At 38.2% G+C, this 16,032-nt stretch overlaps 1 protein-coding gene across 2 annotated transcripts in view; it reads left to right on the forward strand.

Annotated features, from left to right (window-relative positions):
- Nucleotides 1-543: 543 nt before the first annotated feature.
- The window catches only part of adgrl1a (adhesion G protein-coupled receptor L1a), a 104,557-nt gene continuing 89,068 nt past the window's right edge, over nucleotides 544-16,032 (forward strand). For both annotated transcript variants that reach the window (XM_055035328.1, XM_055035329.1), the window contains exon 1: nucleotides 544-1,214. The gene's annotated coding sequence lies outside the window, so the exon portion shown is untranslated. The remainder of the gene's footprint in view (nucleotides 1,215-16,032) is intronic.

The raw sequence follows: 16,032 nt of genomic DNA on the forward strand, positions 1-16,032 counted from the left end.
AATGAATCATGTTGCTGCCTGACATTCACTCATTTACTGAGGATTCCAGCTTCAGCTCTTGCACAAGTCATCTCCTTCATACCCCAATTTATGCCACATGCAGACCATTCTGGATTATCACATTACTGAATTTAAAGTAATTTAGCAGGGCACTCAACAGTGGCTATTTTAATTAGCTCTCAAGGTTCCTGATCCATATCTTCAAAAATCGAAACAAAGCAACAAAAACCCTGACAAAACCCCCAGGAAAAAATAAATAAAATGAAATAAGAAAAACAACCAAGGAAAACTCCACAGCTATAAAAAGATCCCAAGCAGTGCCAAGACAGCGGTTTATCTAAACGTGAGCAAGCAATGGGGGCTCAGCTGCATCAGTAGTAGAAACTTATTTGAAAAAAAAAATAGGCTACCATCAGTATTGTGACGAAGGCACTGGAGTGTAATAGGCCTCATAAACCTGCTGAGGTTGAACATACCATGTGGATGGTCCTGATGAGAGTGCGCGCTGCCTGCTGACAAAAGAGGGGAAAGAGACGAGTGATGAGCTCTGTGCGTCAGGACGCACAAGGCAGCCGCATATGGCCTGTGCACCCTGATTTAAACGAGTGATCTCGGAGGGGGAAGAGTGGACACTTTGGGAAAAAGCAAGAAGAGGCGCGCATCAGACATTCACAAGTCTGATCACCGCTCGCTTGCAGACGTTTTTTTTTTTTTTTTTGCTGTTGTTGCGAGGGTGGCACATTTGCTCATACCTTGTAGCAGTGGCGGACGGACTGCACGATACTTCTGTTCAGTTAATGTTCCTCCGTAGTTTCACGTTTCGGGCATTGTCTGTGTCGTAGTGACTCGCGGGTAGTCATTGCTTCTACCAGGACGATGGTGTCGTCGTTATTTATTTTGATGCCCAGACGGGCGCATTTTCGTGACAGTTGCTTCTGTCCTTAAGGATTTTCCTTTACGGTTCTCATATTTTTGGTTTGGTGATCCCCCTCCCCACTCGCCCCCTTCACTTTGTCCTCATATATCCCGGTTTGTCTTTAAGATAGCAGCCTATTAATATTTAATTCTTATGCATCCGCATGAAGACGGCACCAGAAAGGAGAAAACGAGCGATAACCGAGCGGGGGAAAGGGAGAAGGAGGCAGCTGTGGAGACAAACCAGAATGAATGAGACACTCTGAGCAGCCAAGAAGACGGAGATTGGAGAAATTGAGGTAAGACCGAAGGGCAGTTTTTTTTTTAAAAAAATGTCTGTACATGTTACACCAACGCGGCAATTTTATGAACTGTGGACAAACCGGAGGTCCCCGATCAGCGTCTGTGAGGTCTTCAACCTTAATTATTTATTTATTTTTTTTAACGGTTTGACGGGTATCGACTTTATGTTTATTGATGTATCCGTTCCATGTTTAAAATGCGTGTCGGGTTTTGGAAATAAGCTGAATCTTGAAGTGGGAATCTTGCTCAACGCACCATGGAGCCGCACTAAAACACATTCTGATAAATTTACTTTATTTGCGATTTAAAAGGGCAGTTTGTCCTGTAAAAGCTGCATTGTGTCCGAAACACAGAGGCGGGTGGATAACAGCGCTCAGTAAAAGTGATAAACTGCTTATTTGTTATATGTAAGCTACTATCTAAAAAGGAGATATCACTGAATGTTGCTCAGTTTGAAACGCATGCAGTTGTGTCTTAACCCTCTCCATTTATTTTCATGAGGAACAAAATTAAGCATCTCATTGAGCATTAGGGGAATAAATGCATCAGAGCTAAGTGTGAACTGCTCTGTTCAATCCCACACCAATAATCCAGAATGTCTTCAAATCATTATCCACTGACTCCCTTTAGATTGTAGTATTTGAAGTCTATGGTCTTCCAAATAAAAATCCAGATTAAAGAATGTGTGGAACGACGGCTCATGCCTGAGCACATCATAATATCTAATTTTTATCCAATCCGACTCCATAATGTTTTGCATTCATGTCATGAAAACTGAGGCGGTATTATAATATTACTTTCTGAACTAATTCCCAATTTAATATTAAGGCATGTAATAAAACACATCGACAACATGTATAGTAGTGATGATGAAATTAAACATTTGCTCTTTTTTTTGTGCCATCATGATAAAATTGAACTTGAGGACTCATACTCGACAAACCCCAAAAGCAGTTATTTTCAGCCTATAAGCCTTTTCCTCATTTCACTGGGGTGCATTGTGTTTGTCCTGCCAATTTCTGGGAAAAATTGGCAAGTCCACTATTCTGAAGGGACTGAATGAAATTCAAATTCTTCAGGTGGTAAAACAGCAATATTGCAACTGTCTGATTGCGTTATCTGGACATTCAAGAAGGCAGGCTTGGAATTGGTTTACTGCCAAACACACTCCCCAGGAAGACAGAAGGATTTATTTCCCCCTTGTCTGTGTGTCACATACCCATCAGAAAAATTATTCTCGGTTTTCTGTTGCTGAATAATATTCATACATTAACATGTCATTAATGGTCATCACAGACTTTACAGGTCACTAAAAATAAATTTATGTCTTTCGGTGTTTGTTTTCATAGCCTCTGTTGTTTTGCTGCTTGGATTTGATAACCATATTAAAAGAAAAATAATCACACACACACACACACAAAAACCCTTTTCTCTGATTTTCATAGTACTCTGGTCTAAATACACTAACTCACTGTATATGTTAACTCATAGACTTTGTATATATCTATGTGTGTGTACATGCACTGTTTATGTGCACGGCATGCACAAATAATCAATTTATACATCTTCATATGAATATGAATAATATTACTTTTTATATTCGTAAAAATATGAATATCTTGTCTTTTCATTTTTGTTACTTACAATTTAATGCAATATTTATGTAACCCCTACAGCTCTTTCTCAAGGCAGACTAAATTAATATGTTAATAGAATTTATGCGAAAAAAAACCCCAAACTGATGCAAGTTTTAGAAAATAACGACATTCCACACTCTTTCAGAAACTACATAAATTACATCAATATTTATTTAAAATGGAAAGATTCTTTTGTGTCTACAGCTTTTGGTGTCATTTTAAATCTGCAAAAGTTTTCTTTTTATTTATTTATTTATTTTTTACCACAGATATAGAAACATGTACCAAAAAGTACAAGCCTTCATAGAAAATATTGAGTTGCATAGAAGAAATATCTTTAATATGTAAATAGCTGCTGCGCTTTTGTAACAGCATATTTGCTACAAAGTTTGGGTTTGTATTTTCTGTTATTGGAATAAAGCTTTTCTAACTTCGGACTTCATTTTTAAATTCAAAGTTATATTAATTATATTTGTTTATTCTTCCTTTAGTCAAGTGATTGCATTATAGTTAATGCTCTTTCTGCATAAGATCTTAAAAAAAAAGATGAAAACCAAATATCTCATAATATTAATTTGAAAAAATTGCTGTTTGGTGACGCAAATCAAATAATAAATGCATTTTTAAAGTGAGAATGAACAAATAATGTAAAGCAAATAATCTAAACAGAAATATTTTGATAATTTTCAAGTGTACAGTGGTGTAAATGTGGTCACATGTAAGAAATTGAAATATTTTCGGCATAATTATCAGTGTATTTCAAATTATGCCCAGTAAAAGTTTGAATGCTGACCTGACCTCAAATGCTCTTTCGAATGCCTCTACAGACTTCATGTAAAAATTTATGTGCCAGGACTTAGCAGAGGATTTCTAAAGCCAACTCAATTTTTTTTTATTTAAAAAGTCCAAAGATCAGAGGTGCCTTTTGATAATGAAAGGTTTCCAATCAGATTTAAAATCCGATTAAAACTACCAGTCCTGGATGCCAATTTGCCAATCCTGATCTGTTTAAGGTACCGTGCCAATGGCCTACAGAGATTTATTGTTACCAATGCGTACTTGTAACTGTAATAAATAGACAACAAACCTTTGCCAGATTGAATTGTACATAGATGCGGATTTTTGACCTTTCTTCAAAATCTAATTTCCCTTCAGCACACAAAATCCCTCAAAACGTCTTTGATAGTATCATTGCAGTTTGTGGTTACCGAGCTCGCTTCAGCCTATTGCATCTCATTTGGGTGAAGTTATGCAGTGAAAAATGTGGTGGTGGTTGGACGCATGGCTATATTTGTAGTGTCCCATGAGGTAGTGTGCTCCTGCGTATCTCTTGTGCACGGGCAAAGAGAGGTCTTTTGTGCTCTTTTTTCTAATGTCGAAATGCTCCGTCTCTGTCGGACCTTTTCTCTTTGACCAACCCAGCAGCTTTTTTTTTTGTTCTTTATTGCTGTTCTCTACTCTCCCTGTTCAGAGGAAGCCCTGCTTACCTGGCAGTAGCAGTTCTGGAGTTATCACTCGCCTGATAAGACGTGTCCTTACAGAAAAGCCATTACAATTCTAATGACAGTTATTATGATTCACTATTTTACCACTGCCAACCAAACACACTGGAAATGGGTTTCAGCGGTCTCTGCTGGACTCATTATTGTAATCAAAAATACTCAATTATGTCTGTAAGGGCTATTTCTCATGTTTTGGCTGTTTTCACCCTAAATTCTAGATTAGATGTTGGTTGCAAAACATGTAGTAATAAGAGAGTGCAACGAATAAAACAGAAAAGGATTAAGACTGGGAAGTACATTAGCAGAAAGGAAGCACAGTTTATGGTTAGCGGACAAAGAGTCTCTTTTATGTGGCAATGAGGTGGAAAAGCAAGAGGCAAAATGTGCCTATTTTGAAGCCCACTGCGTTTGTGTTGCGGATTTCTCTATGAATCTGACCATGCACTCATGCAGCAGCATGTAACTTCAGCCCTACTAGCTCTGTGGTCTCTGTTACTCTTGGAGAAAGTATGAAGGTGTGGGTTTTGAAAAACCCATCTTACAGGAACCCTACCACACACTAATCCAATTCAGTGCTGCCAACCTTGAGCGTGTGTAGGCGCCGGGATGGCGAAAAACGAACAGGGGCAACGAGAGCACATGCACGGGAAGAAATCGATGAGGACTCTTTTTCATAAATGGAGTGGGTGTTAAATTAGCTGGATTGGCCCATGTAGCAACACACTGGATTGAGTGCCGGGTGTATTTTGGTTGTGTCTATTGACTGAGAGACAGCTTGGTGTACAGCAGAGAAAAGACGTACTGATGCTCAATCAATGTGTCCAATCAGCCTCAACACTGTTTCATTCACTTTTGCAGTTTTTTTTTTTTTTTTTTTTTAGATTGGAAGGAGATACTGAGTCAGAAGGTCTATAGCTGCAGTTTTAACAACTGATTTGTAGAAGTCTGTTTTTCTCGATTCCCAGTCTTTATTTTATAGGTGCTGCAGAGAAAATTAAGAGAAAAACACCAGACCGTTCAGCTGTCAGGGCGACTCAAATAGTTAGCTCTGTTAACATTTTTGGATTACTAAATTAAACTAAATTCTCAGAGCGTAACCCATCCGTTTTGGTAAATTGTTTCATATTTTAAACTACAGATGGCAAGTTCAGGAGTAGACTTCAAGGTTGAGCTTATATCACAACTAATTAAACTTCTAGCAACAACTGGCTTTAGTTGTGTTACTTTGTAACTAACAGATCGACAAGAAATTATGTTATGATTTCCAATAAACACTAAAAAACTACAGGTAAATTTATATAGTGTTAATTTTATATTTTTGATTAAATCCCTGTATCTTTTTCAGCACAATAAATCAGTAGATAAATGGATAATATTAATATTCTGATTAATATTAATCATCTTTATGCTACATTGTCTTGGAGGCTGTTGTAATAATTATTGCATGTCTTGAAATAAAAGAAATTAGAACATATTGTACATTTTAGTATGAAATTTTTACAACTGTGATGCTGTGAAACCACAGTAAACTGTACTTCACATCTCATTGATTACTGTTGTGGAGTATATTACTTTAATAGTCATGACTTCATTTATGTTTATATCCATTATACGACTTTCACAATGTACTTCATTATATAGCCTTTATACTGGCAAAGGGTATTGGTTCAAGGTTTCCAGCTCATGCCTGGTTCACAGGACAAGATTTTTATGCCCACAATCTTAAAGTGTAGCTAACCCACTTGTGAAAGTATAACCTTGCAACCCGGAAAAATGTAAAAAATGTATACCAAAGTGGGCGATGTCACACATAGGAGCAAGGCCAAGAGTGAAAGGGGTTGTGATCAGGACGAGGGAACGCATCGTTGCCAACGTAACGACTTTGTTGCTCTATTTAGCTGCTTTTCAGACCCCACTAGTAATTTTTTTTTCCTGAAACTAGAGGCAATTCTCGCAACTTTTTTTGGTGTTATTGGAGCCTTTCATTGTGACAACATGTGAAAGCCCTGATCGCTCTGCAGCAACTGAAGCGAGAAGTGAGTGTTGCAGAGAGCCGCCTCCTGCTTCCCAAGCACTACAGCCAGTCTCACATAGTCGTCTTGTTGCAAACTGCCACAAGTCAGAGCAGAGAGCAGAGGAGACCCATTCCACTCCATGTTCATATTGTAAATGAATCACATGTGCAAAGCTTAGAAACGCTACTGATCAATGCTCACTGCCCATTAATCAATTCTCGTTTGACTCGCGACAGAGGCGTGTCTGAGTGACATGGTTGTGTACTTGAACGCAGTACCACCAAACTATACTAATACAACCAATAGAAAAGTTCCACTGCAGTAGCCAGCCTACCAGATTAAGCATTGTTTGTTTATTTTAATTAGGGTTTTTTTATGCTTCAGTAGAAAGGACAATAAAGACAGTGTAAGCTAGGTTTATAGTTGGTGCATTGAAATGGGCATAAAGGGGTGCTTGCTAATTGCACTGTGCCTTCACCTCCCTATTGGCTGATATTATTCCTAAATTATGATGCCTGGTCATGCACCTTCAAACTTTTTTAACAAATTTTTTATTATAAAACACAGTGGGCTGCTGGTGGACTGCCTCTACCACTGGGCTTTGCAGGGTTTTTGGTGGAAACCCAGAATTGTATTTTCTTTGTCAAAAATAGTCTACTATCGCCATTGCTTCTTCTTTGTCCCCCTCATGTTGTCTTTGTCATGTGAGTGCACATCACATACTGAAGAACCTAAGCTGTTATAGCTATTAATTTTTATCATCATGTGTGGGGTGTCTCCTGCTTTGAAAATCAACTGACAATTTTAAAATCTATCCATGTGAATCAGCCATTAACAATAATGTTAGCTTTTCTCTCTATTGGTGCTATTTTATTGTGCCTCATCAACAGGCAGCTGTCAGAAGTCATCTCATGGTTAATCTGGATGCTGGATTTTGAAGCTTCTACATCTTTTGCATGTAGCCTCTCTCAGTGGGCTTCCTGGTATAGTAAAACTCCATTATTCTCTGTGCGACATCTGAGCCAATATATATCATATATATGCTTGTGTGTAAAAAGTGTATACTTTTTTGACAAGTTTGCTTCGTTTGAATTTGTGAAGACAAGGTCAGGAGGTGGAAAATGGCCGTTTCACACTAAGGAAAAGATGAAGAGAACCATGAGGAAGCTAAATCCTGAACCTTAGCTAATTGGAGCTGCTTTCCGCATCCAGCCTGTCCATCTGAAAAAGGAGGAGCACAGAGATGAAAGGAAGCAGGGATCAATTGACCTAATTGCCTGTCCAATCAATCCTTATGTTTTTCTGATAGCTTGATAGAGTAGTTAGAGCGGAGTGGCACATGAGCTCCTCTAATTGGCTCTCTCCAAAACGGACAGAGCAGGAGTCTGAGCAGTAATGGCACAAGGAGTCGTCACTCCTCCTTACACCTGGTGCTCTCATTCTACCAGTGTCAATACTGACACCTTTATCCTCATTATCCTCAGCTTAGTGCCATGTGCAAGCCTTTCATCAGTTTCGGCAGGACCTCAGTTTTGCTTTATTGCACCTTTCGCAATGTTTTTCTCTTTGCCTGCAACTTGGCCTCCTGAATTACTCAATCACTTTGTCTATCAACACAGCTGGTCAGGCATTAGAATTAGCAAATAAATGTCTATAAACAGCAATGTTAACCTGAGACTCACCTGACTCATTCCACTGAGGACGGCTCCAGTGGGTTCGTATTTGTGTCAGCAGCTCATTCCTTAGAGTATTTGGTGTTGGACTGGTGTGTTTGTGTGTGTGTGTCTTTTGTTCCATGCTGCGAGCTGCAAGAAGAGGTGTGGGACCCAAAGAAGACGCTTGTTTTCTTGTTTTCCAAGATGAGTTAGAAGGAAGCAAGCTGAGAAAAAAAACAAAAAAAAACTAAGGTAGTGAAGGAGTAGAGATGTGAAGTAGAACATATGTATTCATAAACAGCTGCAAAAACTCCCAGAGCATTATACATAGACCTGGAAAATGCCAGATTAAACAGAGAGTGGGAATTGCACTAATATGGAAGGAGTCTATAAACACAGAGAGCAATGAACTTTGAAGGAGGGAAAGAGGGAGCACATCCGGGTTGGATTAATTAAGGATTATAATTATGTTGGGACTTTGCACATCTCACCTGAGACTACCCAATGGTGCACTTCTGCAATCCTGATGCCCTCTGCTCCTCTGCACATACGGACACAGGCCAGTGGAAAATACTGCTTACACGTGCTATATCATAAAATCACCTCTCTGACACTATTTACATAAAAGTAAATGAGTGTTAAGGCATATTAACCTTCTGCTGGTGTTATTTCAATCAGCGTTACTTATTGTACTAAAACAGCAAATTCGGCAAATAACCCTCTGTTCTGCATAGTACCCAGTACAGCCAGCTCTTTCTTGAGAAGGGAGAATAATTGTTTCGTCAAATTAACTTAGCATGTTGATGAAAACTGGTGTTAAAAAGCAGCCTTTGAATTTGCCATTTATGTTGGTGTTACACAGCTCAAAATTAGTAGAAATAAAACAAATACAATATTGCAAACAGTATTTTTTCTTAGAGCTTGAAGCGTGGTAACTGATAAATCCTCAACTCTTATCTTAGAATTTTTAATTGCTTTTATTATTCTTACTTGGTTTGTAACAGATTCCAATCAATGGATTTCTAATGATTTTTACTGGAAGACATGGGTTACAAATCTAAGAAAATGATTAAGAATCAGTAAGATATGTATGTGAAGCTGGAGAGATATTTCTGACCAATCCATAAATTGTTTCAAGATGTGATGAAGTACATTGTGATTGAAAAAATCAGTCAAAAACCAACGGTAACAGGATTGTAGGCATCTTTGTTCAGGAAATATTTCTGACAATTAAAATTTTGCTGCTCAAATCTTCTGTTTAGTTAATATTGAACAGACATAAACCAAACCACTAAAGACATTTGTTATGATAAGTTGTGACCTTGGTCACCTCACAGCACCAACCAATTGAAAAGACACAAAATAACAACACAAACTGCATACACACATTCTTTGCTGCCACTGAGACGTTTAGTGAGCAGAATGGGAGAGGATTTAATTGAGTCTTTGATCATTATAGAATTACCATGTGGCTTCTTGGCACCCTGGTTATTGTTTCATGGATTAATCATTTTCATTCAGCAAATTGTGGAATCCACACAGCAAATCAGTGGGCTGCCTGCTTGACATAGATATGCAGTTGGAGCAAGGGAATTTTAATGTGTTCTTGCCCTCCAATTGGCTGCAGTCATCCATGCAACTTGATTTATTTGACTGATTGGTTTTATTGATTTAGTGAATTAATGTTGTGCCAGTTTAATCAGTGTGCTATGGAACTGTGTGGAATTTGACATCTATGTGAACTCAAATGAATTGAGTGTAAAATATCGATCTGCTTATCTACAGTATTTATTCAGCTATTTGTCTTAAAGCTGATTAATTCAGTGTGTGCTGAAAATGTGCTCAATGTTTATGGGACTTTGCAGGTGTTTTCTTTGTGTATCTTATGCTTGCTATGTGTTGCCATAACTGGTTGTGCATCTGTTCTTTTCCAGTGCTGTCATCCAGTTGTTGGAATGGCAGTAATTAGAATTTATGCCTCTTCTTTTTCATGCAAAAGCGTACTGCTACTGCATGCTATAAAATAAAATATAACATGCAACCTCAGCACATGAATGCTCAACATTAATGCACTTGTAAATGTGCTCTCACATACCAACATCTCACATATCTCCATCTTTAAAACCAATCAGTCAACTGCAAGGGTATCATCCTAATGTATGGGGATGTTTTTTATGTGTTTTTTTTGTATCAGTTGCCTAGGATGTAATGGGATGTTGTGTGTTGCTGGGTCAGGGTGAAGCGCCATCAAGGTGATTTTGTGAAAGTCAATATAAAATGATATGTTTTCTAATTAGGACTGAGGTGGCTGCTTCAATAGAAGGATCTTTTGTTTGAATGAATAAAATGTCATGCATTTATTTTTCTCCATCTTTAAAAAAGGACTTCCCAAGTGCTTGTTGCACAGAATCACATCTGGGTAACAAAATGCATTATTATATTATATTATATTATATTATATTATATTATATTATATTATATTATATTATATTATATTATATTATATCTGTTGAATACCCAAATGTGGTATTTTCATGAAGACATATGAGTAACAAAAGGGTTTCTGTTTTACTTTATTTGTGCTACATAGTTTATCAAGATTAGGTCGTCTCATATTTTTTTGGTCAGAGACCTTAGGCAAGAAATAGGGAGGTACATATTTTCTTTAAAATCAGAAAATAATTAAACAGTGGCCTACTAAGATTGAAAGAAAGAGAATTATCAGGTTTACATTTTTATGCTTGTTACAACTGAACAGTAAATATGAGTCTTTTTCCACAAATATCTTTTATGGAGTTCATACTTAAAATGCCAAATAAAATGTACACAGTTTCTTGAATACACTCAGTATGGCAATGTTTAATAATTAAACAGAAAATAAATTCCATTTCACAATGAATTCATCATATAATTTGCAAATTAGATTCAACATACTATCATAAATCTTTAGATCAGTGCAGAAAGATGCATTCTAAATGCTGCTGACAGCTTTTAAGGGGTATTTTATGAGGCTTTTAAAAACTGGCTCCTAAAATTAAATAACAGTATTCAAACCACACAAAAAAGAGCATCAATTCAATCTATTTCCATAAGAGGCTTTGCTAATAGTAGTAATTTTCTGACTAGCACTATAATGAGGCAAGACTGAATTTATGGCATCTGTTCTGTCAATATCTTCATTTTTCTTTTAGTTTTGTTGTCCGATGTCAAAAATAGACAGTCTGGCAGAAATAAATATGTTTCTGTGTACACTGGCATGAAGTTTCAGAATGATTTTCTTAAAATTGTTTATGTTTTTATTTATTTTTTTCAAAGCAATGTATAACTAGTAGTGGAAATTAAGATAGACATGCAAAAACACATTTGCTTTAGGCAACAGCATATAGGCTTTCAAGTCTCAGCTTGAAATGATATAACCTTTTACATGGCTTTGTTTTCACCATCACAGCAAAACTGATGCAAGCTCTGTGCATTTCTATTCTATCTATTGCAAGCCATAATCTTGCAATTGCCTTTGGGTCATAGTTTGCCCAAAGCAGGTTATTATGACTATTTAAACAGTTTTTCAGATGTATTTCTTATGGGAATCTCTCTACCTCCTGGCGACTCATTGGATGGATGGATTGGTCAGAGACTATTATCACTTCATTAGGGTGTTTGGCTTAACCAGGATTTATAAGCCAGGACAAAAGGTATTCAGCTAAAAAGGGAACTCATTCATGTTGTATTTAAATGACACATATTTTCATTTTCACAACTTTTATTCTTCAACCGCGCTTGACAACTGCTACTGCAGCCAAAAGTTGCAGGAGAGCAACAATCTTTCTAGGAATGTCAAACTCAGGCATCTACACATAGAACAGTTTTACTTTTAAAGTGTTACTTTTTACTACTTTTGCTACAAAAGCAGCAAAGTGTCTAACTTGAATTTTAGTTCATAAAGGAACTGTTTGCATGGTAATAGTGAGAAGAGAGAACCTAAACATTCTGACCTTCATTTAGCTCAGACACAAGGAAAAACAATCAATGATGCTACATCCACTTATTTGTTAAAAGATAATGTTGTTGCCTTGTAAGGTTTTTTTTCTAAAGCATCCCTATATATAACTTGGAGATGTAGTTATTGACTGTTCGAGCTGTTGGTTGTAGCTATCACATAAAATGTATTGTGTTCTCATCCCTCAGCATTGGATTGTTATTTATAAGTTACATCAACGTACCTCAAAGACAAGATTATATTTTAAACTTAATTTCTTAAAAGGCCAATTATTTCTAATCCAGTAACATTGTGAATTTGTTCACATCACACTATTTTCTATTCTTTTTCCTTAGTCCTTAAAACCACTTGCTCTGGTCTGAGACTATTTGTTGACTAGTCTAAATTATATGGTTCTCAGATCACATACAGGCCTGTTTGCTAACCTACCTTTTGCAGTTTATGGAGCGATGTGTCTATGTACTTACTGGTTCCTCTAATATGTGCTTGTTTACACTCCTTGCCCCTAGATCTTGCACTTACAAGCATCTGGGCATACTTTCCATCCTTTGCAAGTGTACCTACATTTGCCCTACATTCACCTTCTCCCCACTCATGTGCCCACCCTTCCTCACCTTTTGATGCAAGCAGATATGGATGGAAATACAAATGACCCCAGATGAACCCAGATATTGAGCTGTTTTAAAGCCAGAGGCTTTAAACAATATCCCTTCACTGCTCCAACATAGCTGAAAAAGGATGGGCCACAGTTTCTCACAACATCAGGGTTTTATATGGGATTTATGACCCTCGTCCCTCACAGCAATCTTCTCCTCTACTGGCTGTTTTCCCACTGGGTAGAATTAGCAAGTGAAGAAAAGAAACAAATTACAAGGAAACAAATGAAACATCTAATAAGCATATATTGATATGGAGAAAGAGCTTTCAGCAGGATACAGCCTGAGTGAGGAAGTAAGGAGGAAGAGCACTGTGTAATCCTAACACTTACTCTCCCTCTACGTTTTCATTTACCTCTAATTTCTCTCCTGTCCTGCTGTCCCGTCCACCCTCTGTGAATAGTCCATGAGGCTCTCTGAGGAGATCAACTCAGAGGATGGGCAGTGTGAGACAGATGGGCAGATGATGGATCTGACGTGATAGACAGCAGGGTGATGGATGGCCGGCTGGCTGATAGGGGATTAATGCAGTGCTGAGGCTGCCGCTGTACAGAGGATGGCTTAGCGATAGATAGATAAAACTGACGAGCAGATAAACAAGAGAGCACTAATCCACGCCCCCTTGATGGACAGAAAATCAAAGTGGGGGGGAAGAGCCACAGAGGGAGAGATGAAAGTTTTTACTGTCATTGCTCGGTGTAGATCTTTCATGGAGAATGTAAGTAGTCGAAAGGTGGGATGAGGAAGAGTACTGAGGAAAACTGGAGTGGCGCTGTGATTTTAGGCATGGGTCATTGATAGTGTGGGTCTGCTCAGAGCATTTTTGTGCTGTCTGTATCTGCACTTATTGGGAGACCAGGGTTTGGTTGATGTGACATGCCTGGAGAGTGACAGTTTAGGATGGCGATGAGCTTTTTTTCAACTGATGCTGAACGGTTTAACTGGAAAAGAGAGATTAGGCATAGCAGCAAATTGGCCATAGTAGGATGTGATAGGATAAAGGGAAAGTGGAGAGTGGGCTGGTTGGAAAAAGTTGATAAGAATGGTTGCTGATTCCATCAGCACAACAGCTTATCCTTCTCTGTAACGTGCCAAAATAATGGGTTCAGGCCTTTCCATTTTAACAGTTCAGCTAAATTGTTGGATAAAATTACCTGTTGTGATGAGGGGACAACAACAAACACACACACAAAAAACGTGATGGAATGAAGTATTGGCCAAATGGGAGATCCTCTCGAAATGGGGAGGAAGCAGCCCTTCCTTGCGCTATTATTAAGCGCTAAGCTTTGTCTCTGTTCGCCATTTCAGAGGACCCCAGGGGTTCTGGCATCGATCCGCTGTGCTTAGAATGCACTCCAGTGTCACCTATTTAAACACTGAGATCTGGTAGCCAACAGAAATAAGCTTTTATTTATCAAGCCTCTGATTTTGGCTGCATGGATGACAACCTGATTAGCACTTAAAGGAGGTCTTAAATCTTACGTTGGATTGGAAGTGATCTATACAGAAGGGGAGGCAGCAATCTTGGCTGGAGAAAATTGTGGAGGGTGAACAGAGAGGTGAGGGACAGTGTCAACAGAGGGTTAATTAGAGGGTGGCACAAACTGGATGAGAAGTGTTTGACAGAGACAAGTAAAAGAGAAAAAGACAGTGAAAGATAGCGTGTAACAGAGACCAGAGGGCAAGAAGCAAAAGAAACCAGACAATGTTACTGAGGAGGGGTGGCATTGAGCAGATAGTAGGATACAATTGTGAGTAGATGGGTCACAGAAAAGATGTTAGATTAATGTATTTTGTGAACAACTAAAAGCCAGAGTAAATGAACAAATTGCTAAGCAAACGAGGAGTTGATTTCTATGTAGTTGTGTCTGGTAAAGTATATTGTGCAGGGATTGTGTACTTACAAGTGTCATGGTAAATGAATGAGTGAGGCATGATGGAAGAAACTAAGTGAGTGAGTAATAGGGGTCAGTGATGGGTGTGTTGTCAGAAAGTGTCAGCTTTAACCATGCTGACCTGTGAATACAGGCTGCATGCACAAGTGGTTAAATCTGAGTGCTTCCTTGGACGTGAACTGACACTAAAATTGGATGTGAATATCGAGTTGAATGTGAAATGAATGTAAATAAGAAAAGTAGGTGGATGGTGTTTTGCATATTTATCTCTATGTGTCATTTTGTTGTCTTCTGTTCATCATTTTAAATGAGTCTTGGAGATGTTTCTTTTCTAGCCTCTTTGGCATGTAAGTGCTTCTACATTTAAAAACCTCATTCCATCATCTGTGCAATTATACTCGGAAGAATTTTGCCTAGAGATGAAACATTTGCTTACATTCTGTATATAGCCAAGTCTCTAGATTGAAGATACCTATTATTCCAATGGTAATAAGTAATGAACTACATGTTTTAACATCATTTTAACTTAGTGGCGAGTTCACTTTAAACACCAATGAGAGTTTATAGAAATTATTTTTCTGTATCTGTGCAACTGGCTGTGTGAATATGTCAGAATCTTAGGGATGAGGTTGGTTTGTCTGGTACAGTTTGTTCTACGGCTAACCCTGACTCACCCTCCTGTGTCGCATTAGTAGCAAAACAATACCTCCCATGAAATGTCAGAAAAATTTGCATGCCATAAATGCACAAACACAGTTTGTGTCATCTCTTTTCTAAGGGCCTTTCACTTTTTGCTGCTCGCTTGTCTCTCTCACCTTGCTGTCGTTTTGTCTCTTGCCCTCCTTACCATCCTAGACTGCAGCGTTCATGTTTGACCCTGTTGTAGTCTCCTTCAGGGCCTGTCTCTTGGTGATCAAGCTCCATTATTTATGCTGTATCGTGTTTCACCATCAATTCCCGCAATGGAGCAGATGAGACAGATTTCCTTGACTGTCACAACAGCACAGAGACTCAGTCGAGGTTGGAAATGGAATTAGCCTTAAATAGAATTTAATTTTCACCGTTGTCGCCTGTCTACCACCAAGACAGCGTGGCTGGCTTGGGTAGAGCTTCTATCATTGTGTGTTTGGTGAATGTGTGTTTTGTATGTGCACGAGAAAGCGAGAGAGAGGTATTACTATTGTTCTATGCAATGGTCATCGCAGAATGTGACATGCATGTGAAACTACAATACTTATTTTTAAAGTTTTTTTGCTTGGTCTCCAGTTCTGGTTAGATTTATTAAAGAAAGTCTTACACTAACAACTTGATGTTCCAGCAAGTTTGCAAGACATCAATACCTCAGTCTATTATACAACAGTAGATAGAGACTTTTTTTTTGATTGATGGAAAAATAAGTGGGGCCCTCTCTGTGAAGTAGAGGACATTTTTTGAGTCCTCTGAGTTAATGATAAATA

This window comes from Poeciliopsis prolifica, unplaced genomic scaffold (assembly GCF_027474105.1).
Source record: "Poeciliopsis prolifica strain line A6 unplaced genomic scaffold, Auburn_PproV2 SCAFFOLD010, whole genome shotgun sequence".
Taxonomy (NCBI): domain Eukaryota; kingdom Metazoa; phylum Chordata; class Actinopteri; order Cyprinodontiformes; family Poeciliidae; genus Poeciliopsis; species Poeciliopsis prolifica.